The 12,826-nt window shown below is 46.1% G+C and overlaps 1 long non-coding RNA gene across 6 annotated transcripts in view; it reads left to right on the top strand.

The window, feature by feature from the left end:
• LOC107308251 (uncharacterized) overlaps positions 1-12,370 on the top strand; it is a 49,707-nt gene extending 37,337 nt beyond the window's left edge. For 5 of the 6 annotated variants that reach the window (XR_014942157.1, XR_014942155.1, XR_014942159.1 and 2 more), the window contains 3 exons: positions 8,568-9,103; positions 9,723-9,848; positions 11,966-12,370. This is a non-coding gene — a long non-coding RNA (uncharacterized LOC107308251). Of the gene's footprint in view, positions 1-8,567; positions 9,104-9,722; positions 9,849-10,252; positions 10,361-11,965 lie in introns of all 6 variants that reach the window. The other variant, XR_014942156.1, reaches the window with a different exon arrangement.
• The last annotated feature ends 456 nt before the right edge of the window (positions 12,371-12,826 follow it).

The following is a 12,826-nucleotide window of genomic DNA, read 5'->3' as shown; positions in this document are numbered from 1 at the left end:
GTTGATTCTTTGTGTTCTGGACTCTCTCCTATGGCATATTTGCTTGAAAATCCTCTCCTAAGGATCTGTTTTACATCTGAGCTCTCGTGCCTGTGACAGAGCACAGCTTTCCTGCACCGTTGGTTTCTTTTTGCTGAACAGGAGCCTGCTAATTTTTTAGATTTTATTCCTGTGTTTGGAGAAAGTCCAGTTTGCCAGATCAGCAGCCTGGAGATGCTGATCTCCTGTATGTCGCTCAATAATTCTCCAGGTAGGGTATGTTGTATTGAGGGGCAGTCAGTATCGTTCCGTCATTTTCTTGAATCAAAACAGCTTCTTGTTCCCCACTGAAAATGATTCTCTGTCCTTAACAACTATCTGTCTTCTCTAAAGCCTTCCTTTTCCTTAGAGATGCCAGCAGGAAACATGTCTGTGATGGCAGATATGAATATGAATAATAGGCCTCTATTTAAGTGTTTTCTGTTTTTCGCATTTCAACACTAACAAAAACAAACCAAACAAACCAAACAAACCCTAAGATACTGTGAGAAGGTGTGTCATTCTCTGAGAACGTATGTTAAAAGATATTTTCAAGTTTTTCCTTCTCTTCGTGCCAGTGCTCTCAGGAAGGAGGTTTTTTCTTCTCCGGCTGTGGGAGGGTGAGCACACAGGCACCTGTTCTCTTTTTAGCCTGCAAGGCTGCTGGACCAGGGATTGCCTTCATGTTTGTATAGCTACTGAGGGCAGAACTCTGAACCACTCTGCAAAACCCAGTCCAGTTGATTTCATTCTCTCAAAGCAACATCTGCTCTCTAAAAGAGGAACGTTTTTTCCACCCTCAGATCTCTCCTCTTTCCTCATGAAAAGCTACACAGGCTCCTGAACTAGCAAAAGGAGAACCTGAGGTGTTCCTCAGTCATTATCATGACCATCCCAAAGCTGTTAGCAGAGGCTGCAGTTTCACTAGCCCCAAGCTTTGCCAGGCAGTGAGGGCTGCTGCTTCAGAGACAAGCTTCTAGAGGCTAAACAGTAAGGCTGTTGCAATAGCTCTGTTGATCAAATACAATTTCTGTTCACAGTGTAGAGCCAAAAACAGTTTTTGATTGTAGCCTTGAGGGGTATTTCTTGGCTTGCATTCAATGTTTTAAGCAATGCGCAGTTCTACAAGTCATTACCAATGTTTGAAATCTCTTCATTATTATTATTATCCTCAGATGCGTGGAATGACGACTATTTACCTTCCCCCTACAGTTCATTATGATTATTAAACCATAAGAATGAGGATGTGCGTATGAGAGTTGGATATATCAGGCCCGTTCTGGCTCTGTCGACATTATTTCTCGAAGAGTGTATATTCAGAAAAATGGCCACGTTTTACTTATATCATTTTACTCTATTAACTCTGTTTTCTCTATTTGTATACAAAGAACTCACAGTGCCATGACTGTCGAACACGAGCCCCTTCATTAATAATGTTGCCTTATGCCTTTAGATTCCAGTGTCTCATATAATCTCTGCTCACTGTCTCACCTACCTTTCCCTCTTAATTTTCCCTCTGTGATCTCCTTTAAAATGGGTCCTCACAACACCTTGTTGGAATAAGGGCCCACTAAAACCCTACATCAGATGGAGTGGCATAAGGACTTGCACATGTACCCACACTATATCCCACAGCAGTGGTTTCCAGGCTGGCAGGCACAAACTGGTGTCACCACACACAGCTGCACCATGGCCTGCACAGGTGCTAACAAGAGTAGGCTGGGCAGTATATCTGTGTTAACACCAGATTACAAGGCAGCAGAAAGGTCAAACCTTGTTCAGCCAGGCCTTGACCAAGCTGGTGATGCTGATCCAGGGGCAGCTAAAGCTTTGCAGTTCACCTGGTGCAGTGGAGATATGTCTTGAAGGCCCTCATGGCTTTTTAGCTCAATGCTTGGACACTGATTGGAAAACAAATTCATAGAATCACAGTACGACCGAGGTGGGAAGGCACCTCTGGAGGTCATCTTGTCCAACCTCTGCTCCAGCTGGGACAACCACAGCAGGGTGCCCAGAGCCACATCCAGGCAGCTTTGAAAGATCTCCAAGGAGGAAACTCCACAGCCTCTGGGCAGCCTGTGCCAGTGCTCCATCACCTGCACAGCTCAGAAATGCTCCTGGTGTTCCTGGTAGATCCTCCTGTGTGCTGGTTTGTGTCTCTGGTCCTGGCACTGAGCTCCACTGACAGAGTCACCGTGACACCACATTGCAGTCTATATGAGTAGGGATCACCTCATGCCAGGTGCTTTCTCATGTAGCACCTATAAAAAATGGGTTTTTAGTCTAGACACGCATCCCTCATACTTACTGTGCAATAAATAGGCATAATGATAATGGATAAACTGGGAAGCCAGCTCTTCATGGAAACAGTACCTAATATGGGAATGTTTCGTAACTCCTCAGGATTCCTGTACTCCTTTCTGCTTTGCTCTGAGCACTTGAAAATGTGTTCACTGCAAGATGGTCTGTGTTAGGAATAATGACGTTTGTGTTCATTCAGTTTCAGAAATATCTAAGTGGCAGCCCTACTGAGCTGGAAAGATAGAAGAAAGAAAGAACGTTTCCATATCTTATGGTGCTTACACTGTGCTGTTGGTTGGTGGCTGGTAAAATTTCAGTTAATGTATTTAATGCCACGTGGCTGATGGCAAATGCAATTTAATTCCTCTTGATAGAAACCTTATCAATAAAAATCTACTGTGATATCCTAGTTATGCTTCGGTAGTGAAAGAGAGAGAGGAGTTAACTTACAGGTCTGTAGAAATACAGATGGCTTTTGTTAGTAATGTAACCAGGTGTCTTGTCAAAAGGATTCTACTAACAGGGTTAATGAAATACTATTATTATTGCTACTACCAAGGAGTCAATACTCATAACTAAGACTGCTGCACTGGCCTCTGAACAAAACATATGTGCTCTGAGGATTTCTGACTATAAGAAATAACAGGTAGATATGGGCAGGAGAATGGCACTAGAAGCAGGTAGAGCCAAATGTAACATTTACATGCTCACTTGAGCTTCTCCTAATAGCATTTGCATTTTGACCTATCCGCTGCTTTAAAAAATCCAATGCTCAAGGTCTTCTCTGTAGGTAGGTCAGGACTGAGTTGCCTTTTAATCAGAAGCAGATGTTCAGATACCAGTAAGACAGTGTAAAGCTTCACGTACTTACAAAATCTTGTCAGTTCCCAGCAGTGGGATCTTGAAGCGTTCATTCAGCCTAGTACATGTAGCAGCTCCCATCAGCCCTCAGTCACCTTGCCAGCTGAAAATGCAGGACATGTAGGTACTGTGACTGCTCTGCAGCTTCCTCCGTGATGCTGATTTTGCCATCCCTTTTTTCTCTTTATTCTGTGTTAGCGGGACCATCACAGTCAGCTACCACAGCACTGCTGCTACAGAGAGCTCTCCTGGAACACGGAGCAGAGGCTGTGGGGCTGCCATCAGTATGGGCCAGCTTTGGGATGACGACACACAGGCATCCAGGCTGCCGGGGTGCCCTTGGGAAGCCCTAAGGCAGCACGACTGTGCCATGTTATTCACTTTGAGGTTTGAGTCTAGCCCTGGAGGCATAGTGAGAGCAGTACTGGGACAGCATACAAGTGCTCTCAATTCAGTATGAAATTCAGAAATCAAAAGCAAAGCTCTTCATCAAGGAAACAGCAGTTAGTGGGCACGTGCCCACTTAGTGGGTGTAGGGCCCCCCATATTGTACTAGCACTCCTGTCAGTCAGGTAGGTGTTTCTGCAGTCTCTACCAGATGCATCAAGACAAGCCATTTAAGAAAGAACAGCCATTTAAAAACCACGTGTCTTCATTTTTCTCTCTACTCACGAGGGGCGTCACTGTAAGGCCGCAGCGTTGCACAGGGATGTCTTGTCAGAAGTCAGTGCTGCCACAATGAGTTTACTCTGCAAATAGGTTCCATTCTCCCAAGTGAGGGAACTTGGCAGGGACCATCCAGAGGATGCACAGAGCTAGCAAAAATAACAAAGCTTGGAGCGTGGAGTTGCTGATCCCTGGCTAGGGATACCCAAGAGCTGAAAAGAGCAATTGCTTCAGACAGCCAGAGGATGCATCACTGTCCCTCTGCCAGCAGAAGGCTGAAGTGCCTATGGAGAGCTGTGCATGGGCAGTCTGTGGTGGAAGTGGTAATAAAGTCATTACAGCCAGGAACCTCAAGTGAACAGAAGCTGCTGCAGTGAGGCACGGTATGAGTGAGCTGCCGACAAGCAGCAATCTCTGACACTGCTGCAATTGCCTCGTGCCCCGGGATATCTCTTCTTCTGCCATTTACCTCTGAGTGAAGCCACTGGACTGTCAACACTTGTGGCGAGATCATGTTCACAGGGCTATGAGCCGTGTTTCCCAGGTTGTTGGAGGAGAGCACAACATGCTGCTTCTGGCAGCGGGAAGGGAAGCAACGTGCAGGAGGGGCTCAGATTTCTTAACCTTTACTGTTAGTTTCTTGGCAGCCATCAGCTTATTAAACCAGCAGAGGAAAACGTTGCTTGATTTTTTCCCCCTATGCATGGATAATGATACCCATTTTAAATTACCCTCCTTAGGTGAAAGAGTGTGCCAAGAAAAAAAAAAAAGTAGTGGAAGAACGGGAGGCAAAGAAAGCAGCATTCAGTAGGGCTGCTTTGCCTGGCCTTGCTACCCCTGCTTCGTTAGACTCAACCTCACCTTTGGTTTCTCAGGTTTCAAAGGCAGCTTTTATGAGCTCCCCAGTTTCCCCAGGCTGCTGTAGGGCCGGCAGAATCTTCCTCATGCTTCTCACCTGTGTCTCAATGTCTTCCTTAGCATACAGCCCAGAGATGCTATTCTGGAGATCCCATGGTGTTTCTTGCAGGCAGCCCTGAATGGGACAGGTGATCATCCCCACCTCTTATAGTGCCAACAAGCTCTTGGCCCGTACAAGGTGTGACCCATCGTTTGTAGCATCACGAGCAGGAGAAGAGGCTTTATTTGCAGCACTCACGGTAGTACAGTGAGCAAGCAGTTTCAAAATCCAATTTCATAGACATAAAGATTACATTAATCTCTTTTAATAGCTAAACAATTCAGTTTTCAAGATAGGACAAAGCAAGGGATATCCTTGACAAAACTGGTGCTTCAAAGCTGCCTGCATCTGATTTAGACTCCTAACTCCTAAGCACAAACGGTTGAACCGATGGTATCTCTTCAGAGAGTAGCACTGCAAAACTTGTGTTTAATCTCCCCTTTTTATAACTCACTGTAGCTGTCTGGGCTTGCCTGTTGGGAAGCAAATGTGGATTGACTTTGCCTTCAAATACCATATGAGGAAACTCACTCAGCTCTCACCAACTGATCTCCGGGGCCTGTGGAATGATAAAAGCTTAAGTTATCAAAGTATCTGTAAACTGCCTTCTGATTTCTAGCTTGAGCACCTCCCTGAATCTGGACCCTTTGATTTAAGGTGGCTGCTTTCTTTCACTGTGTCTCAACAGGCAGAAAAGGGCATAGCTTTAATTCCTGTTGGCTCAGTTGCATTAACTCAGCGTGATAGAAAATCCCTCTTCAACTCCAGGAAGGCAGAACTGAATCGGATCTGCATTAGAAGTGTCTACCTGTGCAGTAACAGCCTTGTCAATGGCAGGGATATTTCTATACGTCCAGAGACACCAGTGTCAGTGTGACTGTTGATGCTGTTTGGATCAGAGAACCAGCATCAGCTGTCGTAGGGAAGACCCTGCTTTTTGGCCTACACTGCATGATGTGAGGTTTTGCAGGTTTTGAGATGCGTGTGTATCCATTTTAGGCTGTTTTCCAGCATTTTTGCTGTGATTTAGGGCTCTGACAAATGAGCTCCAGCAAATCACACCAAGGTGACTGAAGGCGACCGGCCCAGCTGTTTATTACTGCTCTGCTGGCACAGATGACTGTCCCTGCAGCAGTTGGCAGGAGATAACATACATCCAGGGCAGAGCTGCTCCAAATTGTGTTTTAGTTGAAATCTCCAAGGAGGTGGGGTTAAACCGTACAGAAGACTGTGAATTAGAGATACTGAGATGTCGTTCATGGTGCTTTGTGCCCATCGAGATGAGTGTTGGTGCCATGTCCTTACAGCATCGGTGCTATGTTTCTGTCCCCGCTGTGCACCAGAACTGCAGATCCTTCCAGGAGGCGATGCAGGGATTCCAGCCAGCCATGTGATCTCCTCATTCACCTGGCAGGAGAGTGGAGATAAAACATGGGGAATAAACTGGGGAAAGGACCGGGCTTTAAGTACGCAACATGGCTTTCCCCTCCCATTACCACCTAAACAGTAAGCTAGTCCAGGCTACCTTGTTTATACTGAGCAACATTTAATACCTCTTAGCATTTGTGTTTGCCTTGAAGCTACAGGCAGCTCTGTCCTGCAGTGCGCTAAATATTTGTGCAGTAAGTACTAACAGATGTTTGAAGATCTGCTTTGAAGCACATCTTTACCCGCTAGATTCTTTCCCAAGACTCTTCAGGAATAGCGTACATCAATATATTCCTAGCAAAGCCTTGACAGGCTGGGAGAGAGGAAATACATAGGAGTAGGCAGTAGTGGAGCAGGAATACACACATCTCCTCTGCATAAATCCTTCACAGCAGCAGCTGGGATGTCAGAGTTTTCATAAACAATTCATCTGCCAGGTCTCATTCCTATAAATTCCTCTGCCACATGCAGGGCTTCTAGGCTTGGTTTGACTCACTGGCTGGATCCTCGTCACCCCCAGGAGCTATCGTCTGCACCCTAAATAATATCCCTAAAAGTCTAAAATCCCAGAGCGAGTAGAGAAGGTGAAAGCGGACCGGTGTGCACAGATGGCACTCTCTCATGCATATTTCACTTGTGTCAGCCGCTCACAGCTTTCACAAGGCAGACACGAGTAGCATGAAATAACGTGACTCTCAGACCCGGTTATAATGAATGGGGAAGGTTCTGCCCCAGGCAGCTCCCAGCTCGTGCTGGGATGCAGCAGAAACCCCGAGAGGGGAAAGGTGGTGTGGTAGCAACAAACCCGCCAGGCTCTGCAGTGATCGCTGCCTGGGAGGTTGCAGCAAGGCCTCGCAAATGACTTTAACCACTGGTTTATAGCTTTGCTTTTGCTTCTACTTTTCCCACATTTCTGGGGAGAAGAGGGTGTGTCGGGACGTTCAGGTGTTAGACAAGCTGCAGGCAGCTTTCTGCTTTGCCAGTGAATCCCTTGGTAGGCTCTCGGCCTTTTTCCCTTATTCACTAAGAAAAGCACTTCTGTACCGTAGGGAACACAAGATTAATACATAAGAGGCTGGGAGGCATTCAGATATGGCACTGGGGAAAGCCATATAAGGTCCCAAGTGGGTCTGCTCTGAGGTATCTTTGGACTGTATACTTTGGACAGCAAAGAGGATCCTTTAGAGTACTAACAATAGCCAACTCAAATCATAGAATCATAGAATCACAGAATTACCCAGGTTGGAAAAGACCTTGAAGATCATCAAGTCCAACCGCAGTCTAACCAGTACCCTAACTCTAACAACCCTACACTAAATCATATCCCTGAGGATATGATGCAGAGTGATGTTTGGCCAAGCTGTATGGAGAGCTAATGGGATGCCCTAAAGCTCTCTAATGTACTCTGTAGGACACTTTGACTTCCCCTGTCTTCATTTACTCACCTCTCATATTCTTCTCTGAACTCCTGCATGCTGCTGCACTGCATTGTTTTGTTGTGTTCCACTCCATCATTTCAGAATTGGTTGCATATTTGTTTCAAGGCATGGCAAAAGCTTTAGGGACTGCAGGAGAGAGATGCTGTATCTTTGCTGTGATGACAGACAGGCTGCGGCCTCGAATTCACTGCCTTGTATCACCACAGTGTAATGGAGAAACTGTGACTCTTCATCTTCCCTGTGTTCTAAAATAGCAAGAGATAAACAGGAAGATGGGGAGACACATTCTGCTTCATATTGTTTGGTTCTCCAGTCAGCTCAGCCTCTGATATTAATAACTTCCTGTTTTGTTTTAAGCCTTCTGTCAAGTGAGGAGCCTTCGTTTTCAGCCTGAACTCCGGCACCCAAACGGCCAGTGTGTTTCCAGGCTCTGGGTGACAAATTCCAGTTTTCTGCTTATCTCTAGGCCAGGATTTTAGAACTGAAAGTCAAACTGATGAAAATTGGGTGCCTGAACCACCTGTGAGTTGCCAAAATACAAATGTCCTGGTGGTGTCACAAATACAAATACAAATGTCCTGGTGGTATCACAAATACAAATACAAATGTCCTGGCTTCCACAGCAGGTAGATGCCTGCAGACCCTGTAAGTAGTGACGGGACTTGAAATGGCAGCGCCTGCAGATCTGTCCAGTTTGGTGTAGGATCAAACAAGGATCCTAACCTAAAAGTCTGGACCTCCATTCATTTCTGAAGATGTGTTCAGAAATGAGAAACAGAAAAGAGAATCTGGAAGATCGTGCCTAATATCGCTTGTGTGCAGTGCTAGTGAAATGTGCGCTCGTCATTTGCGTCATTTTTCAGCTGCCTAAACTAGTAAGAATCTTTGTTTTCCAGGATTCTGGTGAACTTTTGCTGTGAACCATTTCCTGTGGATAACGTGCAGGAGAAGCAGAGACCCCCAGCACGCCTGATTCATGTGTTCTGCCCACAATTGCTACGCTGTGTAACCAGGAACTGACTCCAGACTGCGGTGTGTGCTGGGATAGCTTGAACACAGCAATTCTAGGAGGGTTAAAAATTAAACCAGCAATCAAGATCTAAAGCAACACTGGGTTTAAAAGACTGATGAGGATCAGCTGTGAGATAATTCATTAGATGCAGTTAATATTGCTAGAAGAGCTTGGCAAAAGAAAACATGAAGCAACTGAAAAGAAACGTCCTTAAGGTGAACGTCAAAGTTTTTGCATCTAGCAAAGAAGCAAAAAGCTGAATACAGAAGAGAAAGCACTGGTTCCCATTGAGTGGTTACAGAGGAAACAATCGTACTACTACAGAGATTTGACTAGAGAATGAATCTCACGACTGGCTTATTTCTCCTTCCGGACCGGTGAGAAACCCAATCTAGCTACAACGTCTGTTCAGACTTGCAGGTAGGAGGCTCTGTTCCATGCTGAAGCGCTGGGTTTATGTAGCAGTGGTCATTTCTAGTTTTCTTGAATCCCATTGTCTGTTCAGCACCCACTTAGGAGCAAGGAAGGAACTTCTTCATCTGTGTATCTGGTGTCACCTATACAATGCGGCCATGGGCTCTCCTGATAGCACCACTGCCAGTGGCCCTGCTTTGCAGAAGTGGGATCTGCAGGAGCAGGAGCATCATACCCCTGTGCTGGAGCTCAGCCAGGCTGCCTGCAGGCATCACGCACCGGGGCAGTGGCTGCTTGTCCCCCTCAGGAGCTGGGCAATGGTGTCACCTGCACACAGAGCACTCAGCACTGCTCACACTAGACATTTTCGTAACTGGGATGAAGAAACAGATGCCTTTTCTTGCTCTAGAGAGATTATTTCTTCTGTTTCAATGGCCTGAGATTGTTTGCTTGGCTTAGCCTGTGTTTTCACCATATGCAACTGACCTTAACGACTTCATTTGAGGCTGCTATTCATTTGGGGCCAATATGAAACATTTCTGGCTTTTCTTTTTCATTTTTCTGGCCCATACATGTTGCTAATCTATCCCCTTGTCCACATACTCTTTCTTCTCTAACATTTCAGGTCTCCTGCCTTGTAATATTTCAAATCCTTGACTGCTTGCTGCTGCACATGGAGTATTGGTTACCTTCCATCATCAGTCTGGCTGCAAGGACTTCCTGTGCTTGACAAGTCCATTACTTCGTCAAGGTGAATGTTCAGTCGAGTCTGTCTGGAGGACCAATGTGTGTCTGATGCCAGCTGGTTTCTCACCAGACACACGGTTTCACCAGGCACAGAATAATATGAGGAGGAAAACTGGGATTTTCAGGGGCTTTTTTCCCCACTCCTTTTTTGAGGTTGATGTTGCTCCAGTTTATCCCAGTAGGGGGTTGGTAGCTAACTTTCTAAATGCAGCCATCTTTTATATGGAAAGCAAACCCATCTGATGAAATGCCGTTGTCCTTTATATGTGGTTTTCCCTGCCTTTAGGAACCCTAAAAGAGACTAGATAGCTTGGAAGCTGTGGCACTAACACTGCTTTCAGATTGTCTATTGTGTATCATCAAGGAAGCACAGTAAAACCCAAATAAATTAAAAGAATTTCATTGCAGTTCCTGAGGGAGAGCAGGATGCTTTACTTGTGAGTTGCAAGTCAGGTCAGGAGGGCTGGATCTCCACGGAGAAATTGCTGACACAGGCCCAGAAATGTCATTAGTAAGGTAAGAAAAAGCATCCAAACTTCTCTTAATAGCCCTCTGTGGATACTTTATAGGAAGTGGCAGCCAGACAACAATAGGTATTAAGAAATTGGCAAATAACAGCAAACAGCACAAAGTAAACAGCACAGAGAAAACTCTGTGTGCTTTCTGAGAAGGTAAGGAAACTGCGTCACAATGCTGAGTGCTTCAGAAGAGAGAATTCTCATAACTTCCATAGCCAAATATCGCTTGGGACCGGGGCGTGAATGACTCCTCTGTGCTACTGCTGAGGGAATGTTGCAACTTCTTGGCAGGTTACAGAAAATAGGAGGTTGACCAGCATCATTATCTGGTGGTACAGGAACATTTGTTTCTCTGGCCACATGTGGCTGCGTCTGACCATCTTGGGTATCCAAGCAGGGAGTTCAAAGGAAAACTCTGCAGGCTTGGTTTTTAAAGGGACTTATTTCCAGTAAGTGTGAACTTTGTTTCTAAAAGGAGAGAAACCCTTGTTTACTCTTCTAGGAATTCATATTTCTGGCATATTGTAGCAGAAATAATAAACAAAAACATATTACAAGGGTGAGGTGAATCCAGGGAGCATGGCAGCTACTGCCAGACCAGCATCTGCAGCCAAACCTCCACTGGTGCAGCTCCATGCTGTTAAAGAATGATGGAAATTTTCCTGTGTCCCACCATTCCTGACAAGGAAAGGATGTGTTGCAGTCCCTGTGTATTGAGCTATTTCAGACCAGCTTTGTACAAGAGTGGAAGAAGGGCAATCACTTTTCTCCCCGTGGAAAGGTAGAGGCAGGGGAGCAGGCTGCCAGACCTCTGGACAAGCAAGGGTCTCCGTCAGGGCATTTCCTAGCAGGAGGCAAGGAGATCATGTGTTCTCCTGTCATTTATTCCCTGATGAGTATTTGCTTCCTCCAGGCCCAGGGCCAGGAGAGCCAGCACAGGGAACACGTCCTGGTGCATAGCCAGGGACGTAGCAGTGTCCTGCTGAGAGCAGTGGCCCAGTGCCTGGCACACGGCATCCAGCCCTCCCCTGGAGACTGGTGTTTGCTAAGGGACGCAGCGTAACCTTAGCATTGAAAATAGCTGGGTCAGTGGCCAGTGAAGATTAATGGCATCATTAACATCCCCAGTTTATTTATAGGTTTAAAGAAGTCTCCAACCTGTAAACAAAGGAGAGTTATGCTGCGTAATGCAGAGAACCACAGGTTTACCTCCTTCCCACTCCTCTTATTTCATCCTGGTTGTTGAGATTAAAACCCCTGGGGCAGGACCGGCTCATTGCAAACTTACATTATAAACCTTCTCAATGAGGGTGATATGCACTGTTGGGTTGTTTTTTCCCATGAATGCTATATTTGTCCGGTCTCCTTTCTCCACTCAGCTCTTTCTGTGCTTTGTCCTGTGGCCCCTGTTATGGAAAATTCTCTTTTTGAAGAATTTGTTGGGTGGTCATTACAGGAATTAGTGATTTTCTGTCTTGAGCTTTAAGCTGTAAGTTCTGTGTGAGGAGGACTGAGCATCTTGCAGCTGCGGAGAGAACTTACGCCGTGCATGGCCACAGGGAAGCATGCAGATGTTATTAACGATCCTGGGGTCTTCCTACAGGCACTCAGGGCCACTCAGTTCCCAGGTTCTTGAGGAACTTGAAGGACTGTCAAGAAAAGAAAAAGCACGTTGGCTCCAGAACAGCAGTTTTCATCCCATGAGCTGCAGCCACACCACCTGGCCCATCTCCAGGAGCTCAGAAGGTAAGGTGGGAAGGAGGCCTGTTGGCAGCAGACAGCAGGGATCTGCTGCAGAGGTGTATGGGCAGAGGGGGAAAGAAAGATGTGAGAACAGACCCCTCCAGACACACGGTGCATCATGTTATGAAGATGTGTTTTGGAGGGCAACCACCTTTGGTTTTACTGTTTGTGACAAGATAATCTGAGTTGTGCTTCCATGTCTCGCCCTCCTTGGCCTTCTGTCTTCTAGGGGGTAAAATAAAGAATTGGCAGTGAACTGCTCAAATTGCTGTTGTCTCGTTTTCTGTGGGAAATTAGAGTGCTTCAGGGCAGAGGAAATGAGTGCGAAGTACCAAAAGTGACTGAAGGAAGGTTTCTCTACCATGGACACCACAGATGAAATCATGACCCTGGGATCCCCTCACCACCCAGACCCTGGTGGGTTTGAGGCATCTCAGTGCCTTGTGTTCCCCATCTCCTATTTCTCACTTGGGCTGTGAGCTCCAGCTCCTCTCCATCCCTCCAGACAGGGCCCAGCCCTCTGCTGTGCTGGGGAGATCAGGGCCTGTGCTTCAGTTTCCTTCTCCGTTAAATGGGACCACGGTGCCGACTGAGTTTCATACAGTCATCTGAAGGACAAAACCTAAGTGCAGTTATTCAGTCATCAAAAGACCATGACTGGGAGTGTTTCCTTGTCTGATATGCATGAGATCCTGTGAAATTCAAAAGACTTCAAGGAAAA

Source organism: Coturnix japonica, chromosome 1, assembly GCF_054131305.1.
Source record: "Coturnix japonica strain WE chromosome 1, WE-NBRP24, whole genome shotgun sequence".
NCBI lineage: Eukaryota > Metazoa > Chordata > Aves > Galliformes > Phasianidae > Coturnix > Coturnix japonica.
This window is presented reverse-complemented; position numbering and strand designations above follow the sequence as displayed.